At 46.6% G+C, this 23,762-nt stretch overlaps 1 pseudogene; it reads right to left on the bottom strand.

The window, feature by feature from the left end:
* Positions 1 to 23,762, bottom strand: part of LOC111959516 (aryl hydrocarbon receptor-like) — a 46,024-nt pseudogene that overhangs the window by 4,360 nt on the left and 17,902 nt on the right.

The raw sequence follows: 23,762 nt of genomic DNA, 5'->3' as shown, positions 1-23,762 counted from the left end.
GGGGTTGCTGTTCAGGGTGGTTTCCCCAGGGGGGTTGCTGTTCAGGGTGGTTTCTCCAGGGGGGCAGTAGCTATAGTCCTGCCATTGCTGTTTGCCAGCTGGGCGATGCTTTGTGTGTGTGTTTGGAATGCCACATACTCCGTTGAGATTAGCGCCTGGATGTTTGGCATGGCTGTGAGGGAGCTGTCTCTGGACCCTGGCCTGCTGCTGCTGGAGGTAGTGTTGACATTGGTGGGCTTGCCGCCAGTGATGGTCGCCATCCGGCTCTGACGCCTTTCCATTTAACAAAGTCTGGGGGTTGTGACAGTCGTCAACCGGGACCCCTGTACTGGCTAGAATGTGCTGGGATGTCCATTGTCCGTTGTGTATTTGCTGACCCTGCCCCTGCAGTCCATTCACCACTGGATGGGGTAAGTGGTTGCTATGCTGGGCCCAGTCTTGGACCACCCTCCCTGGCCGCATGCTGAGGTGCTTCTGCATCTTCTGGGAGAGCTGAACTATGGGAGCCTTATGGGGAACGTACTGAGAGTACACATTGGTKGCAGAAGTGGGATTACTTTCAACAGGAGCCTTTGTTGTTTTTGGGGTGGTTTTTGGGGMATTTGTTCCTGGGATAGTGGAGGATACCCGGTCCCCGTCCTCTGCCCCGTCTGTCTTTGCCTCCAGGGAGTCGTGGATGTAGGACAGGATTTCATCATTGGTCAGCAGGTCATCCAGGGTGGGAACCTGCTCAGGGTCCATCTCCACCCGGATCATCCTCTCGTCCAGCAGCAGCAGCTCCAGGTCCTCAGCGCTCAGCCCCAGGCCCTCCAAAGCCCCAAACAGTTCCCCGTTGGAACAGTTCTCCCCATTGCCTCCATCCCCATCCCGGTCCACCCCACCCCCCAGAACCCCCGGGGACAGGGAGTCCAGAGTCGCCAGCATAGGGTCGAAGCTCCACGCCGGCTCTGGAAGCCTCGGACCCACCACTCCGTTGGACGACTCATTCCAGCCCTGGAGCAGGGCGGTGGGGTCGGAGTCAGAGAAGCCGACCCGGTCTCCGAACAGACTGCTGTGGAAGGACAGCTGGGGCTCCAAGGCCGGCTGGCAGACATATACAGACTCGTCCTGACTCATCAGCGCCCCCAAGAGGGAGCCCGGGTCCAGGCCATCCCTGGACACCCTGTCAATCCGTCCCTTCTTGGACTTGTCGCCGTTCTTCTCGGAGCCCTGGGTGCTGTGGTTGAAGCGTCCAATTGGATGGTTAGACTGATAGAGCAGGGCCTCTCCCGTGGCAAAGGTAAAGGGGAGGTGCATGGAACGTTTACGTAGGTGTTCGCCTCCTTCCTCCTCCCTAAAAGGATAGAAAACAAACAGCACCTGTGAGATCTCGGTCTCGAACCCACTACCCTGGCATTACAAGGACCATGTTCTACTAACTGAACTACAGAGGACCATGTTCTACTAACTGAACTACAGAGGACCATGTTCTACTAACTGAACTATAGAGGACCATGTTCTACTAATGAGCTACAGAGGACCATGTTCTACTAACTGAGCTACAGAGACCATGTTCTACTAACTGAGCTCCAGAGGACCATGTTCTACCTAACTGAGCTACAGAGGACCATGTTCTCTACTGACTGAGGCTACAGATGACCATGTTCTACTAACTGAACTACAGAGACCATGTTCTACTAACTGAGCTACAGAGGACCCATGTTCTAACTAACTGAGCTACAGAGGACCATGTTCTACTAACTGACTACAGAGGACCATGTTCTACTAACTGAAGCTACAGAGGACCATGTTCTAATAACTGAACTACAGAGGACATGTCTACTAACTGGCTACAGAGGACCATGTTCTACTAACTGAGCTACAGAGGACCATGTTCTACTAAAACTGAGCTACGAGGACCATGTGTTCTACTAACTGAGCTACAGAGGACCATGTTTACTAACTGAGCTACAGAGGACCAGTTTTCTATGAACTACAGAGGACATGTTCTACTAATCGACTACAGAGGACCATGTTTCTACTAACTGAAGGCTACAGAGGACCATGTTCTACTAACTGAACTACAGAGGACCATGTTCTACTAACTGACTACAGAGGCCATGTTCTACTAATGAACTACAGAGGACCATGTTCTACTAACTGAACTACAGAGGACCATGTTCTACTAACTGAGCTACAGAGGACCATGTCTACTAACTGAGCTACAGAGGACCATGTTCTACTAACTGAACTACAGAGGACCATGTTCTACTAACTGACTCAGAGGACATGTCTACAACGGACTACGAGGACATGTTTCTAAACTAGACTTACGAGGACATGTTCTACTAACTGAACTACAGAGACACATGTTCTACTAACTGAGCTACAGAGGACATCGTTTACTAACTGACTACAGAGACCATGTTCTACTAACTGAGCTACAGAGGACCGTGTTCTACTAACTGAGCTACAGAGAGACGGTTTAACTAACCTGAAACTACTAGAGGACCTGTTCTACTAACTGAGCTAGCAGAGACCATGTTCTACTAACTGAGCTACAGAGGACCATGTTACTACTAATGAGCTACAGAGGACCATGTTCTACTAACTGAGCTACAGAGGACCATGTTCTACTAACTGAGCTACAGAGGACCATGTTCTACTAACGAGTACAGAGGCCATGTCTACTAACTGACTACAGAGGACCATGTTCTACTAACTGAGCTACAGAGGACCATGTTCTATCTACTGAACTACAAGGGACCATGTTCTACTAACTGACTACAGAGAACCATGTTTCTACTAACTGAACTACAGAGGACATGTTTACTAACTGAGCTACAGAGGAACCATGTTTACAACTGAGCTACAGAGGACCATGTTCTACTAACTGAACTACAGAGGACCATGTTCTACTAACTGAGCTACAGAGGACCACATAATCCCTTCCTCCATCTGTGTTGTCTGGTGTTCTATTCACATCAGAAGAACAGTGTCATAACTGTGGCCCTACGTCTATGAGGACTGAGTATTTTCTGGCCAGGTGAACTGACTAGGAAAACGACTGTTCCTAGACAGTGACAGGGCCCAGGGGAGTGCACGTACATCAGAGGCCTCTGTGTGGCGATGATGTAGTCTGGTTTGCCCTTCTTGTACACCAGCCTGGCGTTGGCCTGGACCCACTTCCAGAGGTTGTCCTTGGTGAGGAGCCTGAACACTGTCAAACCGCTCTCCCCTGTCTTCATCACTGGAACMACAGGACACAGTCGTTTAGGATGAGAGGGTACACATTCACATTCAATTCAAGCTACAGCACTCGTAGGCAGATGTGGCAACGGGTACAGTAGATTAGGAATCAGGTTCATGGTTCAACTCTGAAGATATCTAGCTATGTACCATTGCCTGTTATATTTACTCTGGACTCTGGCAAGGAGTATTAGGCAATGGTAGCTAGAAATCTCGAATCTCRAGCAAATTCCATTAGGCAGAGGGGGTAACTAGATGTACCCTGTAATATTAATTATGTGTTGGTAGCTACACTATATATACAAAAATATGTGGTCATCCCTTCTTCAAATTAGTGCATTTGGCTATTTCAGCCACACCTGTTGCTGACAGGTGTATAAAAACCGAGCACACAACCATGCAATCTCCATAGACAAACATTGGCAGTAGAATGGCCTTACTGAAGAGCTCAGTGACTTTCAACGTGGCACCGTCATAGGATGCCACCTTTCCAACAAGTCAGTTCGTCAAATATTCTGCCCTGCTAGAGCTACCCCGGTCAACTGTAAGTGCTGTTATTGTGAAGTGGAAAYGTCTAGGAGCAACAACGGCTCAGCCRCGAAGCAGTAGGCCACACATCTGGCTAAAAGATTACCGTAGCTCTGTTGGAATCACTTTTATAGATACATTTGACACCTTCTGGAAACAGAAGACAGGAATGACGGAGTCCACCCAAATGGACTTATCAATGACCCAAGACCAGCTCAGTTAATTCCTACCATTGTGACAATGACTCGTCATAATGCTGCAGCAAATGTACATTATCCCAGGGGCGTTGGCAGACACAATGTAAGTAACTTAATTTATGTCCCCCTAATTGCCCTGAATACTTGTTTATCCTACAGCTATTGAAGGCATTAACCATGTGCCTATGAATCAGAGTTACACTGTTAGCACTGAGACGGTGTGCTGTAGTAGGAAGTCCCGTTTGCAGCTCACTGTGCACTATCAGCTCCAATATAAATAACATGAGYAAGTCTACTTCTGATAAGCTTCTCAGTAAAAAATTAAAAACAAATCAAGCAACCCAGAAAAGTGCTAAAAATAACCCATATTAACATATGCAGCCTAAGAAACAAGGTTCATGAAGTTAATAACTCATTTGTAACAGATGACATCCATATTCTGACTATCTCTGAAACTCACTTAGATAATACCTTTGATGATACAGTGGTAGCAATACATGGTTATAACATCTACAGAAATGCCAACGGAGGCAGTGTTGCAGTCTATATTCAGAACCACATTCCTGTAAAGCTTAGAGAGGATCTCATGTTAACTACTGTTGAAGTAATATGGCTACAAGTTCATCTGCCTCACCTAAAGCCCATTCTGGTGGGAATCTGCTATACACCACCAAGTGCTAACAGTCAGTATCTGGATAATGTGTGAGAAATGCTTGATAATGTATGTGATATCAACAGAGAGGTATATTTTCTGGGAAAAGTCATACAATAAGTTTTGTAGTGATTCTTATGTTGATGATGTAAATAATATTTGCTGCTCTGTGGTGTGTAATTAGGAGCAACCAGATCCTGCACTTGACACATTTATGAAATTGCTTATTCCAGTTACTAATAAGCATGCGCCCATTAAGAACATGACTGTAAAAAGGAATTGAAAAATGTTATGGTTGAGAGGGATGAGACAAAAGGTATGGCAAATAATAAATTGTCAAACGTACTGCAAATGAATAAATTATGTGACTAAACTAAATAAAAAGAAACTAAACTATGAAACAAACATAAATTATATAAAGAATGATAGGTAAAAGCTTTGGAGCACCTTAAATAACATTTTGGGGAAAAAAGGCAAACTCGGCTCCATCATTGATTGAATCAGGTGGCTCATTCATCACAAAACCCACTGATTTTGCCAACCACTTTAATTACTTTTTCATTGGCAAGATAACTTAGGCATGACATGCCAGCAACAAACGCTGACACTACACATCCAAGTATATCTGACCAAATTATGAAAGACAAGCATTGTACTTTTGAATTMTGTTAAGTGAGTGTGGAMGAGGTGAATTTTTTGTTGTTGTCTATCAACAATGACAAGCCACCGGGGTCTGACAATCTAGATGGAAAATTACTGAGGATAATAGCAGACGATATTGCCACTCCTATTTGCCACATCTTCAATTTAAGCCTACTAGAGAGTGTGTGCCTTCAGGCCTGGAGGAAAGCTAAAGTCATTCCGCTACCAAAGAATAGTAAAGCCCCCTTTACTGGCTCAAATAGCCGACGTATCAGCCTTTTACCAACCCTTAGTAAAATTCTGGAAAACATTGTGTTTGACCAGATACAATGCTATTTCACAGTAAACCAATTGACAACAGAATTTCAGCATGTTTTAGGGAAGGACATTCAACAAGCACAGCACTTACACAAATGGCTGATGATTGGCTGAGAGAAGTTGATGATAAAAAGATTGTGGGGGCTGTTTTGTTGGACTTCAGTGTAGCTTTTGTCACGTTCCTGACCGGTTTTCTGTTATTTTGTATGTGTTAGTCGGTCAGGGCGTGAGTTTGGGTGGGTAGTCTATGTCATGTGTTTCTATGTTGGTAAAGGGTGACCTGATATGGTTCTCAATTAGAGGCAGGTGGTTTTCATTTCCTCTGATTGAGAGCCATATTAAGGTAGGTGTTTTTACATTGATTGTTGTGGGTGGTTGTCTCCTGTGTCTGTGTTTGTCGCGCCACACGGGACTGTCTCGGTTTGTTTGTACGTTCGTTCTTTTGTGTAGTCATTTTCCTGTTCGTGAGTTCTTCGTTGTATGTAAGTTCGCATGTCCAGGTCTGTCTACGTCGTTTGTTATTTTGTTAGTTATTCAAGTATAGTTAGTTTTTGTCTTGTTCAATAAATTCATTATGTCCTATGACAACGCTGCGTTTTGGTTCAATCCATGCTCCTCCTCGTCCGAGGAGGAGGAAGATGAAGAAGATCGTTACAGCTTTTGACATTATTGATCATAATCTGCTACTGGAAAAACGTAGATGTGTTACTGCTTTACACCCTCTGCTACAATATGGATAAAGAGTTAGTGGCAAGAAAAAGTATGTGAACCCTTTGGAATTACCTGGATTTCTGCATAAATTGGTCATAAAATTTGATCTGATCTTCATCTAAGTCACAACAATAGACAAACACAGTCTGCTTAAACTAATAACACACAAACAATTATACGTTTTCATGTCTTTATTGAACACTCTGTGTAAACATTCACAGTGCAGGGTGGGAAAAGTATGTGAACCCTTGGATTTACTAACTGGTTGACTCTCCTTTAGCAGCAATAACCCTAACCAAACATTTCTGTAGTTGCATATCAGACTTTTACAACGGTCAGGAGGAATTTTGGACCATTCCTCTTTACAAAACTGTTTCAGTTCAGCAATATTCTTGGGATGTCTGGTGTGAACTGTTCGAGGTCATGCCACAGCATCCCAAATCAGGTTGAGGTCAGGACTCTGACTGGGCCACTCCAGAAGGCGTATTTTCTTCTGTTAAAGCCATTCTGTTGTTGATTTACTTCTGTGTTTTGGGTCATTGTCCTGTTGCATCACCCAACTTCTGTTGAGCTTCAATTGGCGGATAAATAGCCTTACATTCTCCTGCAAAATGTCTTGATAAACATGGGAATTCATTTTTCCGTCGATGAGAGCAAGCTGTCCAGGCCCTGAGGCAGCAAAGCAGCCCCAAACCATGATGCTCGCTCCACCATATTTTACAGTTGGGATGAGGTTTTGATGTTGGTGTGCTGTGTCTTTTTCCTCCACACATAGTGTTGTGTGTTCCTTCCAAACAACTCAACTTTAGTTCAATCTGTCCACAGAATATTTTACCAGTAGCGCTGTGGAACATCCAGGTGCTTTTTGCAAACTTCAGACATGCAGCAATGTTTTTTTAGGACAGCAGTGGCTTCTTCCGTGGTGTCCTCCCATGAACACCATTCTTGTTTAGTGTTTTACGTATCATAGACTCGTCAACAGAGATGTTAGCATGTTAGCTGACTCCTGACTTCAATTAACTTTTGGAGAAGTCATTAGCCTAGGGGTTCACATACTTTTTCCAACCTACACTGTGAATGTTGAGTAAAGCCAGTGTGTCTATGTATGCAGATCACTCAACACGTCAGCGACTACAGCGACTGAAATGACTGCAACACTCAACACGTCAGCTACTACAGCGACTGAAATGACTGCAACACTCAACACGTCAGCTACTACAGCGACTGAAATGACTACAACACTCAACACGTCAGCTACTACAGCGACTGAAATGACTGCAACACTCAACACGTTAGCTACTACAGCGACTGAAATGACTGCAACACTCAACAAAGAGCTGCAGTTAGTTTCAGAATAGGTGACAACAAATAAATTAGTCCTAAATATATCCTAAGCTAAAAGCATTGTATTTGGGACAAATCATTCACTAAACCCTAAACCTCAACTACATCTCGTAACGAATAATGTGGAAATTGAGCAAGTTGAGGTGACTAAACTGCTTGGAGTAACCCTGGATTGTAAACTGTCATGGTCAAAACATGTTGATACAACAGTATTAAAAAAAATAAAAAATGTTAACCTTTATTTAACTAGGCAAGTCAGTTAAGAACATTCTTATTGACAATGATGGCCTACACCGGCCAAACTTAGACGATGCTGGGCCCATTGTGCGCCTCCCTATGGGCCTCCCAATCACGGCCGGTTGTGATACAGCCTGGATTCAAACCAGGGTGTTTGTAGTGACGCCTCCAGCACTGAGATGCAGTGCCGTAGTCCTCTGCACCATTAGGGAGCCCAAAAGTGGAGAGAAGCTAAGATGGGGAGAAGTCTGTCCATAATAAAGCACTGCTCTGCCTTCTTAACAACACTATCAACAAGGCAGGTCTTACAGGCCCTAGTTTTGTCACACCTGGACTACTGTTCATTCATGTGGTCAGGTGCCACAAAGAGGGACTTGGGAAAATTGCAGTTGGCTCAGAACAGGGCAGCACGGCTGGCCCTTAAAAGTACACGGAGAGCTAACATTAATGACAGCATGTCAATCTCTCATGGCTCAAAGTGGAGAGAGATTGACTTCATCACTACTTGTTTTTTGTAAGAAGTGGTGACAAGCTGAATGTACTGAGCTGTCTGTTTAAATACAAGCACACAGCTCGGACACCCATGCATACCCCACAAGACATGCCACCAGAGGTCGCTTCACAGTCCCAAGTCCAGAACAGACCATGGGAGGCGCACAGTACTACATACAGCCATGAATACATGGAACTCTCTTCCACATCAGGTAACTGATGCAAGCAGCAGAATCAGATTAAAAATAAATACAAAAAAACAGGTAAAATACACCTTATGGAACAACGGAGACTGTGAAGAGAACACACAAAGGTACAGAGTAATTTCGGTTAGCTAGCCAGCTTTCAAACAAAGTCAACAACGCAGGCACTGCTAGCTAGCCTACTTCAGCAGTACTGTATCATTTAATCATCTTAGTCAATAAGATTTTTTGCAACGTAGGCTTAACTTTCTGAACATTCGAGAGGTGTAGTTCACTTGTCATTCCAATATCCTTTGCATTAGCGTAGCCTCTTCAGTAGCCTGTCAACTATGTGTTTGTCTATCCCTGTTCTCTCCTCTCTGCACAGACCATACAACCGCTTCACACCGCGTGGCCGCGGCCACCCCAGCCTGGTGGTCCCAGCGCGCACGACCCACGTGGAGTTCCTGGTCTCCGGTAGCCTCTGGAACTGCCGATCTGTGGCCAACAAGGCAGAGTTCATCTCAGCCTACGCTTCCCTCCAGTCCCTCGACTTTCTTGGCACTGACGGAAACATGGATCACCACAGATAACACTGCTACTCCTACTGCTCTCTCTTCGTCCGCCACGTGTTCTCCCACACCCCGAGAGCTTCTGGTCAGCGTGTGGTGGCACCGGGATCCTCATCTCTCCCAAGTGGTCATTCTCTCTTTCTCCCCTTACCCATCTGTCTTATCGCCTCCTTTGAATTCCATGCTGTCACAGTTACCAGCCCTTTCAAGCTTAACATCCTTATCATTTATCGCCCTCCAGGTTCCCTCGGAGAGTTCATCAATGAGCTTGATGCCTTGATAAGCTCCTTTCCTGAGGACGGCTCACCTCTCACAGTTCTGGGCGACTTTAACCTCCCCACGTCTACCTTTGACTCATTCCTCTCTGCCTCCTTCTTTCCACTCCTCTCTTCTTTTGACCTCACCCTCTCACCTTCCCCCCCTACTCACAAGGCAGGCAATACGCTGACCTCATCTTACTAGATGCTGTTCTTCCACTAACCTCATTGCAACTCCCCTCCAAGTCTCCGACCACTACCTTGTATCCTTTTCCCTCTCGCTCTCATCCAACACTTCCCACACTGCCCCTACTCGGATGGTATCGCGCCGTCCCAACCTCCGCTCTCTCTCCCCGCTACTCTCTCCTCTTCCATCCTATCATCTTTCCCTCTGCTCAAAACCTTCTCCAACCTATCTCCTGACTCTGCCTCCTCAACCCTCCTCTCCTCCCTTTCTGCATCCTTTGACTCTCTATGTCCCCTATCCTCCAGGCCGGCTCGGTCCTCCCCTCCCGCTCCGTGGCTCGACGACTCATTGCGAGCTCACAGAACAGGGCTCCGGGCAGCCGAGCGGAAATGGAGGAAAACTCGCCTCCCTGCGGACCTGGCATCCTTTCACTCCCTCCTCTCTACATTTTCCTCCTCTGTCTCTGCTGCCAAAGCCACTTTCTACCACTCTAAATTCCAAGCATCTGCCTCTAACCCTAGGACATCTTTTGCCACCTTCTCCTCCCTCCTGAACCTCCTCCCCCTCCCCCTCCCCCCCTCCCCTCTCTGCAGATGACTTCGTCACCATTTTTGAAAAGAAGGTCGACGACATCCGATCCTCGTTTGCTAAGTCAAACGACACCGCTGGTTCTGCTCACACTGCCCTACCTGTGCTCTGACCTCTTCTCTCCCCTCTCTCTCCAGATGAAATCTCGCGTCTTGTGACGGCCGGCCGCCCAACAACCTGCCCGCTTGACCCTATCCCCTCCTCTCTTCTCCAGACTATTTCGGAGACTTCTCCCTTACCTCACCTCGCTCATCAACTCATCCCTGACCGCTGGCTACGTCCCTTCCGTCTTCAAGAGAGCGAGAGTTGCACCCCTTCTGAAGAAACCTACACTCGATCCCTCCGATGTCAACAACTACAGACCAGTATCCCTTCTTTCTTTTCTTTCCAAAACTCTTGAACGTGCCGTCCTTGGCCAGCTCTCCTGCTATCTCTCTCAGAATGACCTTTTGATCCAAATCAGTCAGGTTTCAAGACTAGTCATTCAACTGAGACTGCTCTTCTCTGTATCACGGAGGCGCTCCGCACTGCTAAAGCTAACTCTCTCTCCTCTGCTCTCATCCTTCTAGACCGTATCGGCTGCCTTCGATACTGTGAAACATCAGATCCTCCTCTCCACCCTCTCCGAGTTGGGCATCTCCGCGCGGGCCCACGCTTGGATTACGTCCTACCTGACAGGTCGCTCCTACCAGGTGGCGTGGCGAGAATCTGTCTCCTCACCACGCGTTCTCACCACTGGTGTCCCCCAGGGCTCTGTTCTGGGCCCTCTCCTGTTTCGCTATACACCAAGTCACTTGGCTCTGTCATAACCTCACATGGTCTCTCCTATCATTGCTATGCAGACGACACACAATTAATCTTCTCCTTTCCCCCTTCTGATGACCAGGTGGCGAATCCATCTCTGCATGTCTGGCAGACATATCAGTGTGGATGACGGGATCACCACCTCAAGCTGAACCTCGGCAAGACGGAGCTGCTCTTCCTCCCGGGGAAGGACTGCCCGTTCCATGATCTCGCCATCACGGTTGACACTCCATTGTGTCCTCCTCCAGAGCGCTTAAGAACCTTGGCGTGATCCTGGACAACACCCTGTCGTTCTCAACACATCAAGGCGTGGGCCGTTCCTGTAGTTCATGCTCTACAACATCCGCAGAGTACGACCCTGCCTCACACAGGAAGCGCGCAGGTCCTAATCCAGGCACTTGTTCATCTCCCGTCTGGATTACTGCAACTCGCTGTTGGCTGGGCTCCCTGCCTGTGCCATTAAACCCCTACAACTCATCCAGGACGCCGCAGCCCGTCTGGTGTTCAACCTTCCCAAGTTCTCTCACGCACCCCGCTCCTCCGCTCCCTCCACTGGCTTCCAGTTGAAGCTCGCATCCGCTACAAGACCATGGTGCTTGCCTACGAGCTGTGAGGGAACGGCACCTCAGTACCTTCAGGCTCTGATCAGGCCCTACACCCAAACTAGGGCACTGCGTTCATCCACCTCTGGCCTGCTCGCCTCCCTACCACTGAGGAAGTACAGTTCCCGCGCAGCCCAGTCAAAACTGTTCGCTGCTCTGGCCCCCCAATGGTGGAACAAACTCCCTCACGACGCCAGGACAGCGGAGTCAATCACCACCTTCCGGAGACACCTGAAAAACCCACCTCTTTAAGGAATACCTAGGATAGGATAAAGTAATCCTTCTGACCCCCCCCCCCCCCCTAAAAGATTTAGATGCACTATTGTAAAGTGGCTGTTCCACTGGATGTCATAAGGTGAATGCACCAATTTGTAAGTCGCTCTGGATAAGAGCGTCTGCTAAATGACTTAAATGTAAATGTAAATGTACAGACACACACATTGTAATATTGTAGTATGATAGTATTATACATTTTGTATTGTAGATATGTAGTGGTGTAATAATTTTATATGATGTACTGTTTTATATGTAATGTAAGTGCTTTAATGTGTTTGGACCCCAGGAAGAGTAGCTGCTTTGGCAGCAGCTAATGGGGATCCTTAATCAATACAAATACACAAGCTAAGAAACGGGACAGCGGAGTGCCGAAGCACGTAAAAAATAATCTGTCATCTCGGTTGCAACACTCACTACCAAGTTCCAAACTGCCGCTGGAAGCAACGTCAGCACAAGAACTGTTCGTCGGGAGCTTCATGAAATGGGTTTCCATGGCCGAGCAGCCGCACACAAGACTAAGATCACCATGAGCAATGCTAAGAGTCAGCTAGAGTGGTGTAAAGCTCACTGCCATTGGACTCTGGAGCAGTGGAAACGCGTTCTCTGGAGTGATGAATCACGCTTCACCATCTGGCAGTCCGACGGAAGAATCTGGGTTTGGCGGATGTCAGGAGAACGCTACCTGGCCCAATGCATAGTGCCAACTGTAAAGTTTGGTGGAGGAGGAATAATGGTCTGAGGCTGTTTTCATGGTTCAGGCCCCTTAACTCTGTAGCATACAATGACATTCTAGACGATTCTGTGCTTCCAACTTTGTGGAAACAGTTTGGGGAAGGCCCTCTCCTGTTTCAGCATGATAACCCCACCGAACACCTTTGGGATGAATTGGAACGCCGACTGCGAGCCAGGCCTAAACGCCCAACAACGCCCGACCTCACAAACGCTCGTGATTGAATGGAAGCAAGTCCCTGTAGCAATGTTCCAACATCTAGTGGAAAGCCTGTGGAAGGCTGTTACAGCAGCAAAAGGGGGACCAACTCCATATTAATGCCCATGATTTTTGAATGAGATGTTCGACGAGCAGCTGTCCACATACTATTTGTTGTAGTGTATATAGATTATTGCTGCTGCTCTGCTCATGTAGTGTATCTGTGGCCTATCCTATCCTCTAGCAGCTCTGCGGCTTTGCTCAATCTGCGCCGTAATCCACTGGGATTACTTGGGAAAACTGTCCGAACTCTGTGACCACCATCTTTGACCTGGTCAGACCTGGCCTCACCAATGTTTTGAGGACAAACCAATTCAACCCAATCCAAATAAATACTCCCATGTTTTGTATTTTTAGGTAATGGAGGTGAGGCTTACTTCGGACATGGTTCTCAGCGCAGTACAACATATCCGCCGCATGGATAAACTGATACCCAGAGCCTCGCACCCGAAGTTCAGCTTCAGTATACCCAAGCACAATTTTCCCCCTGCAAAAAGGGATGATGTCAATAAACAATTATTTCACATCATATAATAACCAGTACTACATAACAATAGCAGTATGACTGACAAATGGCAGTCTATTCAATACTATTGTAATAGTAGTCTATTTATTTGGATGATTGCAACTGTCACCACAACATTATCATAATAACGAGGAAGTCGAAGTGTGCGTACTTTGCGTCGCAGGCCATGGGGGTGAAGTCCAGCTTGTGTTTGGTCCTGAAGATCATGTTCTTGGTCCTGATCTCCAGGATGGAGGGGGGCTGGAGGGGCGTAGCGATGGCAAACAGGGCCAGCTGGGGCGGCGCCTTGACCCTGTTTTCCTGCCGCTGGTTCTGACCACGCAGGAACTTCAGCCTGCCCTGCAGACTCAGGGCCTGGCGGGGGGGACGGGGACGGGGACGGAGATGCAAACATTTTGTTTTAGACATGTATCTATTTGTCTTCGATTGTCCATGTGTTTGAATATCTGTCCAAATTCTATCCGACAACAATCTGATTTTCATCCATCAAAATTGTATTTCAACGTGTTAACACATCACCCTATGTCAATGTGTAAGCTTTCCTCTGAGTGAGCTTAAAATACTAATAGACAAACACTATTGGGAGGTTGTAGGCATTCGGTCGCGGTGAGGTGTCAATAACACCTACCAGGAAGCCAGAGGAGTTGTCCAGGAGGCAGCGGAAGCGACACACAAAGTTCCTCTCCAGGAAGGAGGAGTTCTCTGGTGGGAGCTGCTCAGGGTTATAGGTCACAGTGGTCCTGCTCTCCGGCTCCACATCTATGGATCAGAAGATATGACATGTTCAGACCAGGCTTTACCATCAATATCATCTAACCACCTATTGCACTATATTTGGAAACGATCCTCAAGATTACAGTATACAGTTCAGTCACACTGTAGAACCAGGACAAAATGTGTGCAACTTCTCTAAGGTGGTCATACAAACGGGTAATCAGTGATCACCTGATTATGTAATCTCATGAAATAATTATTATTTTTACGATCGTACAGGAATTCATCAACACAAAAAGCTAACAAATGAATAACACCATTGTTGACTGTGTGTTGACATGAATGTTTGGGCTTGAAAGAAAAGCTGACGTGAGGTGTCTGGCTTGGGTGTCTGCTGAGAGATGTGTCATGACACTTTAAACAAAGCCTTATTCAATATCCCTCGGCACTGTGTGTCCTGTCCTCAATGGCCGTGGTCTCCTAGCTCTGTTGAAAATACACTTGTGTAATTAGCCCCAGAGGCTAATGTAGTCTTAGCACGACATGTGACGGCTTCCTCTCTAGCAGGGGAAGAACAAATGTGCAACACCACCCACTAGTGGAGAGGTAAGTCAGTGCAGAGGCCTGAGCCTCTTTCTTGAATGTTTATGAGCATTTATTAAGTATAGATGTTAATATAATGCATAATAATGAGTTATTATATACTTATGTAATGCATTACGCATACTTCATAAGGTATTATAACTGCATTTGTAATGCATTATGCAGAGGGTATTCGTAGGAAATGCTATCGAAAGTTCTGCATTCATTTCTATGATTGAATCTCTTTTAATGTTTTTTCATTGACGGAGGTGGTGTTTCAGGGTCTAACACGGAGGTGGTGTTTCAGGGTCTAACGAGGAGGTGGTGTTTCAGGGTCTAACACGGAGGTGGTGTTTCAGGGTCTAACACGGAGGTGGTGTTTCAGGGTCTAACACAGAGGTGGTGTTTTCAGGGTCTAACACGGAGGTGGTGTTTCAGGGTCTAACACGGAGGTGGTGTTTCAGGGTCTAACACAGGAGGTGGTGTTTCAGGGTCTAACACAGGAGGTGGTGTTTCAGGGTCTAACACGGAGGTGGTGTTTCAGGGTCTAACACAGAGGTGGTGTTTCAGGGTCTAACGAGGGGAGGGGGTGTTTCAGGGTCTAACACGGAGGTGGTGTTTCAGGGTCTAACACAGAGGTGGTGTTTCAGGGTCTAACGAGGAGGGGTGTTTCAGGGTCTAACACAGGAGGTGGTGTTTCAGGGTCTAACACAGAGGTGGTGTTTCAAGGTCTAACACAGAGGTGGTGTTTCAGGGTCTAACACAGAGGTGGTGTTTCAGGGTCTAACACAGAGGTGGGTGTTTCAGGGTCTAACACAGAGGTGGTGTTTCAGGGTCTAAACACAGAGGTGGTGTTTCAGGGTCTAACACAGAGGTGGTGTTCAGGGTCTAACACAGAGGTGGTGTTTCAGGGTCTAACACGAGGTGGTGTTTCAGGGTCTAACACAGAGGTGGTGTTTCAGGGTTACACGGAGGTGGTGTTTCAGGGTCTAACACAGAGGTGGTGTTTCAAGGTCTAACGAGGGGTGTTTCAGGGTTTAACACAGAGGTGGTGTTTCAAGGTCTAACGAGGAGGGGTGTTTCAGTGTCTAACACGGAGGTGGTGTTTCAGGGTCTAACACGGAGGTGGTGTTTCAGGGTCTAACACGGAGGTGGTGTTTCAGGGTCTAACACGGGGGTGGTGTTTCAGGGTCTAAACGGAGGTGGTGTTTCAGGGTCTAACACACGGAGGTGGTGTTTCAGGGTCTAACACAGAGGTGGTGTTTCAGGGTCTAACACGAGGTGGTGTTTCAGGGTCTAACACAGAGGTGGTCTTTCAGGGTCTAACACAGAGGTGGTGTTTCAGGGTCTAACACGGAGGTGGTGTTTCAGGGTCTAACACAGAGGTGGTGTTTCAGGGTCTAACACAGAGGTAGGAAGTCACCTGAGGAGGACTCTCCCAGTGGGTCCCACGATGGCAGGTGGGCTGAGGGCCCAGTGGAGGTTCCTCCTCAGCTCCTGCTGGTCCTCAGTGTGGACCAACTCATACACACTCTGATGCATAATATCAGTCTGAGTAAGGAAAGAGAGAGAGAAGAAGAAAGGGGGGGGAGAGAGGGTGTAGAGAGAGGGAGAGAAGGAGAGCGAGGGAGTACGAAGGGAAGGAGGGATTATATAGAGACAAACAAAATAAAGATGGAAATATCCATCACATGGAGGCAGTTAAAATAAAGATGGGAAGCATGCACAATACAGACACAAACAACGTCTAAATGATAGATCCTTATGTAAATGACATTATGGGAACTTCAGACACTATACTGCTACAGTGCTACACTGCTACAGACCCCTTCACTTTTTCCACATTTTGTTATGTTACAGCCTTATTCTGAAATGGATTTTAAAAATCCTCATCAATCTACACATAATACCCCATAATGACAAAGCGAAAACAGGTTTTTAGAAAACAGAAATAAAACAGAAATACCTTATTTAAGTATTCAGACCCTTTGTATGAGACTCAAAATTGAGCTCAGGTGCATCCTGTTTCCATTGATCATCCTTGAGATGTTTCTACAACTTGAATGGATTCCACCTGTGGAATCCACCGGTCTATATAAGGTCCCATAGTTGACAGTGCAGTCAGAGAAAAGGTATGAGGTTGAAGGAATTGTCCGTAGAGCTCCGAGACAGGATTGTGTCGAGGCACAGATCTGGGGAAGGGTACCAAAAAATGTCTGCAGCATTGAAAGTCCCCAAGAACACAGTGGCCTCCATCATGATTTAATTGGTTGAAGTCTGGAAACCACAAGACTCTTCCTAGAGCTGGCCGGCCAGCCAAACGGGGGAGAAGGGCCTTGGTCAGGGAGGTGACCAAGAACCTGATGGTCATTGACAGAGCTCCAGAGTTCCTCTGTGGAGATGGGAGAACCTTCCAGAAGGACAACCATCTCTGCAGCACTCCACCAATCAGGCCTTTATGGTAGAGTGGCGAGACGGAAGCCACTCCTCTGTAAAAGGCACATGACAGTCGCTTGGATTTTTCCAAAAGGCACCTAAAGGACTCTCAGACCATGAGAAACAAGATTCTCTTTGGCCTAAATGCCAAGCGTCACGTCTGGAGGAAACCTGGCACCATCCCTACGGTGAAGCATGGTGGTGGCAGCATCATGCTGTGGGGATGTTCGAGGGAAAGATGAACAGAGCAAAGTACAGAGAGATCCTTGATGAAAACCTGTTCCAAAGCGCTCAGGACCTCAAACTGGGGCGAAGGTTCGGAACAAATCTCTGAATGTCCTTGGGTGGCCCAGTCAGAGCCCGGACTTGAACCCGATCGAACATCTCTGGAGAGACCTGAAAATAGCGACGCCCCCCCATCCAACCCGACAGAGCTCGAGAGGATCTGCAAAGAAGAAGAATGGGGGAAACTCCCCAAATGCAGGTGTGCCAAGCTTGTAGTGTCATACCCAAGAAGACTCAAGGCTGTAATCGCTGCCAAAGGTGCTTCAACAAAGGACTGAGTAAAGGGTCTGAAAAACGTATGTAAATGATGATATTTTTATTTTTATAAATTCGCAAAAATTTCTAAAAACGAAACTAAATGTGGAAAAAGTCAAGTGGTCTGAATACTCCGAATGCACTGTTTACTGAAGGAGTGACGTTATAGGAACATCGCTATACTGAAGGGGTCTGTGATATCTCTCCAAGAGTGTGTTGAATTACCAGTGTCTCAGTGTGTGCTGAACTTCTCCAGAACCTGAATGTCATACAGTAGACTGCATAATGTGAGAAGTGCTTCAATCCTTTGTGCCTCTTCACCATCCCCCCATATTCCCATCCATCTCTGCAGGGTCTGTGATGCTGTGGTGCTGGTTAGGGCTGCTGCCCACTGCCCACTACCACGGCTGGTGGTCTCTTTCCACTAAAGGCCAAGCTATTAATAGACTGGTCTCACCCAGTCTCTCTCTGTGGACCTGCTGAGCAGAATCAGACTCCTCACCAAGCAGGTAGGGCCCAGACAACGGCCCCTGACAGTTCGCAGCAGACACCACACGCAACCCTCAAACCCAACCATAACTCCAATGAATATTATTTTCATTTAAATCAGGTTTATACAGATCAGTCTCATTGAGATCAAATCTAACCAATTATTTGATGCCATAGCATCTATAGGCAACCGTCTCTACATTGACAACCTCTACAGGGTATCATTCTATGCTTGTATTGCATGCAAATCATTTATAAAAACCTCAAGCAGAGATGACCATGTGTCGATGGAGGATTATGCTTTAATGTTTGCAAACATGCATGTGAATGCTGCACCAGGCTGACCCAGCAGTAGAATTAATGCTATTAGTCAGCCAAGATCCCAGAGACGATCCAGCTGCCTCACCAGATGCCTGCTTGTCTATTATGAATGAGCTGAGGCACAGAACACCATGGTCATGCTTTAGGAATAGAACCTTCACTGGGGTACGGAAAGGGAGGAGGGACAATCTGTACGGTACCTGGTGGAAGCCCAGGTAATCCTGGATGGTGTGAGAGGAGTAGAAAATGGTCCCATCATTCGTGACCACCAGGACGAAGCCGTTCAGAGCCTGTATGTCAAACATGCACAAGATAACAAAAGATTGTTATACAACACAATGCAACTCACTGATGACATCGAGTCAGGAAAAAGCAGCTTTTAGTTTGTATTCTATGATTGTGTTTTGCTTTTCGTGTATTGATGTGTATATTGATGTGTATATTGATGTATACTGATGTGTACATTGATGCATATAGTGATGTATACTAATGTGTATATTGATGTGTACTGATGTGTATACAGGGCTCATCGGTAAAAGAGACCTTGGTCTCAGCATGACTCCCTATCAAAATAAAGGGGGGGAATACATTTCGGTTAGGCTTAGTCCTTCCATTAGGCTTAGTCCTTCCATTAGGCTTAGTCCTTCCATTAGGCTTAGTCCTACTACTGCATCTCACTGTAGTAGTCTGCATCTCACTGTAGTAGGACGCATCTCACTGTAGTAGGCTGTATCTCACTGTAGTAGGCTGTATCTCACTGTAGTAGGATGCATCTCACTGTAGTAGGCTGTATTTCACTGTAGGAGACTGTAGGCTGCATCTCACTGTAGTAGACTGTAGGATGCATCTCACTAGTAGGCTGTATCTCACTGTAGTAGACTGCATCTCACTGTAGTAGACTGTAGGCTGCATCTCACTGTAGTAGACTGTAGGATGCATCTCACTGTAGTAGGCTGTAGCTCAGTGTAGTAGGCTGCATCTCACTGTAGTAAGCTGTATCTCACTGTAGTAGACTGCATCTCACTGTAGTAGACTGTAGGCTGCATCTCACTGTAGGAAGAACTGCCTCACTTAGTAAGCTGTAGACTGCCCCTCACTGTAGTAGACTGTAGGCTGCATCTCACTGTGAGAGACTGCATCTCACTGTAGTGGGCTGTTAGACTGCACCTCACTGTAGTAGGTCGGTGTAAGGGCTGCATCTCACTGTAGGAGACTGTATCTCACTGTAGTAGGCTGCATCTCACTGTAGTAAGCTGTATCTCTGTAGTAGGATGCATCTCACTGTTAGTAGGCTGTATCTCACTGTAGTAGGCTGCATCTCACTGTAGTAGGCTGCATCTCACTGTAGAGCTGCATCTCACTGTAGGAGACTGCATCTCACTGTAGTAAGCTGCATCTCACTGTAGTAGACTGCATCTCACTGGTAGTAGACTGTAGGCTGCATCTCAATGTAGAGACTGTAGGCTGCATCTCACTGTAGTAGGCTGTAGACTGCATCTCACTGTAGTAGGCTGTATCTCACTGTAGTAGGCTGCATCTCACTGTAGTAGGCTGTAGGCTGCATCTCCATGTAGTAGGCTGTATCTCACTGTAGTAGACTGCATCTCACTGTAGTAGGCTGTAGGCTGCATCTCACTGTAGTTAGGCTGTAGGCTGCATCTCACTTTAGTATGCTGTATCTCACTGTAGTAGGCTGTATCTCACTGTAGTAGGCTGCATCTCACTGTAGGAGACTGTAGGCTGCATCTCACTGTAGGAGCTGTAGACTGTAGGCTGCATCTCACTTTAGTATGCTGTATCTCACTGTAGTAGGCTGTATCTCACTGTAGTAGACTGTAGGCTGCATCTCACTGTAGTAGACTGTAGGCTGCATCTCACTGTAGTAGCTGCATCTCACTGTAGAAGACTGTAGACTGTATCTCACTGTAGTAGGATGTAGGCTGCATCTTCACTGTAGTAGACTTGTAGGCTGCATCTCACTGTAGTAGGCTGCATCTCACTGTTAGTAGACTGTATTCTGCATCTCACTGTGAGGAGACTGTAGCTGCATCTCACTGTAGGAGACTGTATCTCACTGTAGAGATTGTAGGCTGCATCTCACTGTAGTAGGCTGTAGGCTGCATCTCACTGTAGTAGGCTGTAGGCTGCATCTCACTGTAGTAGACTGCATCTCACTGTAGTAGGCTGCATCTCACTGTAGTAGACTGTAGGCTGCATCTCACTGTAGTAGGATGCATCGCACTGTAGTAGGCTGCATCTCACTGTAGTAGGCTGTAGGCTGCATCTCACTGTAGTAGGCTGTTATCTCACTGTAGTAGGCTGCATCTCACTGTAGTAGGCTGCATCTCCACTGTGGAGACTGTAGGCTGCATTTCACTGTAGTAGGCTGCATCTCACTGTAGTAGGCTGCATCTCACTGTAGTATGCTGCATCTCCCTGTAGTAGGCGGCATCTCACTGTAGTAGCGGCATCTCACTGTAGTAGGCTGCATCTCACTGTAGTATGCTGCATCTCACTGTAGTAGGCTGTAGGCTGCATCTCACTGTAGGAGACTGTAGGCTGTATCTCACTGTAGTAGGCTGTAGGCTGCATCTCACTGTAGTAGGCTGTAGGCTGCATCTCACTGTAGTAGGCTGTAGGCTGCATCTCACTGTAGTAGGCTGTAGGCTGCATCTCACTGTAGTAGGCTGCATCTCACTGTAGTAGACTGTATCTCACTGTAGTAGACTGTAGGCTGCATCTCACTGTAGTATGCTGCATCTCACTGTAGTAGCTGCCTCACGTATAGCTGTAATCTCACTGTAGTAGGCTGCATCTCACTGTAGTAACTGTATCTCACTGTAGTGAGACTGTAGCTGCAATCTCACTGTAGTATGCTGCATCTCACTGTAGTAGGCTGAATCTCACTGTAGTAGAGCTGTATCTCACTGTAGTAGACTGTATCTCACTGTAGTAGGCTTAGGCTGCATCTCACTGTAGTATGTGCATTGCTCACTGTAGTAGGCTGTATCTCACTGTAGTAGGCTGTAGGCTGCATCTCACTGTAGTATGCTGCATCTCACTGTAGTAGGCTGCATCTCACTGTAGTAAGCTGTAGGCTGTTCTGGTTATCTGGATCTCCTTTCACCCTTTGTTTACTGTTAATGTAACTAGCCTAAATATAGATTGTGTCATGCCTTAATCTGATATTTTATTTACTAGGCCTACTACTTAGTACCGCTGGTTTATTCTGTTCTCATTCATTCGTTTGCATCACAGTTGTGTCGGTATTCAAAGCCAAACTGCTACTCAGTATGTTTGTTTCAATGCAAGAATAACTAGGCTATTACTTTCTGCATTTAGTTTGCATTATTTTGGTAAGACAGCTGTGTGTGTACAGCTATATTTACATAGGCGCTTTGTAATATGTGAATTACCCTTTCTATCCTATAGCCTATTTTCATCACCAAAACGGCATTGCTTTAGTGTGTAGGGCGCAGTCCATTGTGCTGCTACAGATTTCGCTCTAACCTGTCACTTAAAAAGCACTTAACCAACGGTCTCAGAGTCTGGGCATTTGAACTTTATGTTTATTGTGAAATAAGCAGTTTTCAATATAATTCCAATGCAAGAACCGATTTCAACTGCCCCCTTAGTCCCTTTATCCTGGTGTCTTGTCTGGTTCTTCCTTAGTCTTTTCATATCTCCGGGTTCTGTTCCAACATGCATCTCAATCAGACTTAGATATGTTTTATATTTACTGAATTTTGCTTAATGAGACATTGTTTTTTGACTACTTAAGCAACATGTGACGGTAGTGGTTGTGAGGTGTCCTACAGTGAGATGGGTGGACTCTGCACCCCGGAGTGGAGGGGGAGCTGTCAGTGTACTACATGCAAGACGGGTTTGTTCTGAACCGGAGAGAACTAATGTCAGGAATAAAAGATAGACGGATTAGTCAGTCATTTGTTTTATCCCAAACAGGAACAGCTGGTCCCATGTTTCCACCCCACTAAACACACTCCCACTCCCTTGTACACAGGAACATTTTGTAAACAAATGCACAAACAGGCATACAACCATATCTACCTTACTCAAACAAAACAGACATTAGCTTGTTCATCCATCACCTGATTTGTTAACACACACAAAACCCCGGGCCGCACGCACGCACGCGCGCGCACGCACACACGCACGCACGCACGCACACACACAGTGCAATGGGTGCATCCACAGGAAGTACCCTCAGTCTTCCCAGGGGCTGAACCATGACTAAGGCATGGTGATGTCATGTTGCTCTTTAACTAATAATCAATGATTCACCCCAATTATCTGCAGCACATCCTCTCTGTGTGTAAGCAGTCCAGTGAAACATAAACATTATCATGTCAGCTTGGATGGTTTGTACACCATCTTGCAAGTAAATAGCCAACTTCCAGGGTCTAATGTACCAGACGTTCAGCAACTACAAATTAGTGAAGTGAAATAAATGTAACAAGCCCCTAGCGGCAGACCCCATATGAACACAGTTGAACTCATGCAATCAGAGTACCACAATGTGTGCAAACTAGATTATAGACTTCCTGGTTGAACAGAAAAGAAACCACACCTCCAATAGCTTTGCATTTTTTGCATGCTGGTACAGTACCAAAACTTACAGGATCTGTCTGCATTCTGCAGAACTACTTTCCCACACGGTGCAGGGTGTCAGACTACTTTCCCACACGGTGGAGGGTGTCAGGCTACTTTCCCACACGGTGGAGGGTGTCAGGCTACTTTCCCACACGGTGGAGGGTGTCAGGCGTACTTTACCCACACGGTGGAGGGTGTCAGGCTACTTTCCCACACCGGTGGAGGGTTCAGGCTACTTTCCCACACGGTGGAGGGTTGTCATGCTACTTTCCCACACGGTGGAGGGTGTCAGGCTACTTTCCCACACGGTGGAGGGTGTCAGGCTACTTTCCCACACGGTGGAAGGTGTCAGGCTACTTTCCCACACGGTGGAAGGTGTCAGGCTACTTTCCCACACGGTGGAAGGTGTCAGGCTACTTTCCCACACGGTGGAGGGTGTCATAAGGGTGTATAAGAGGTAGTCTGAGTCTATTTTCAACCATGACAGTAAGAGGTGAAAACTCTATTTTACCCCTCCTCTCCTGATGTAAATAATGGATGACCTCACAGCTCCTCTACAATTCACTACTAAGTGTCTGATGTTGAACCACAAAGAAGAAGAGAGAAATCTTCAATTACCGCTCCCCTTCTCCGCTTCTTCCCCTAACCCTGCCTTTTCGTCCTGCCTCCCTGTCTTTTAAAATGTCCCGTGGCTGTTATCTCAATCTGAATAAAAGATGTCCTCCTCCCCAGAATGAG

The sequence above is a fragment of the Salvelinus sp. IW2-2015 genome, linkage group LG36, assembly GCF_002910315.2.
Source record: "Salvelinus sp. IW2-2015 linkage group LG36, ASM291031v2, whole genome shotgun sequence".
NCBI lineage: Eukaryota > Metazoa > Chordata > Actinopteri > Salmoniformes > Salmonidae > Salvelinus > Salvelinus sp. IW2-2015.
This window is presented reverse-complemented; position numbering and strand designations above follow the sequence as displayed.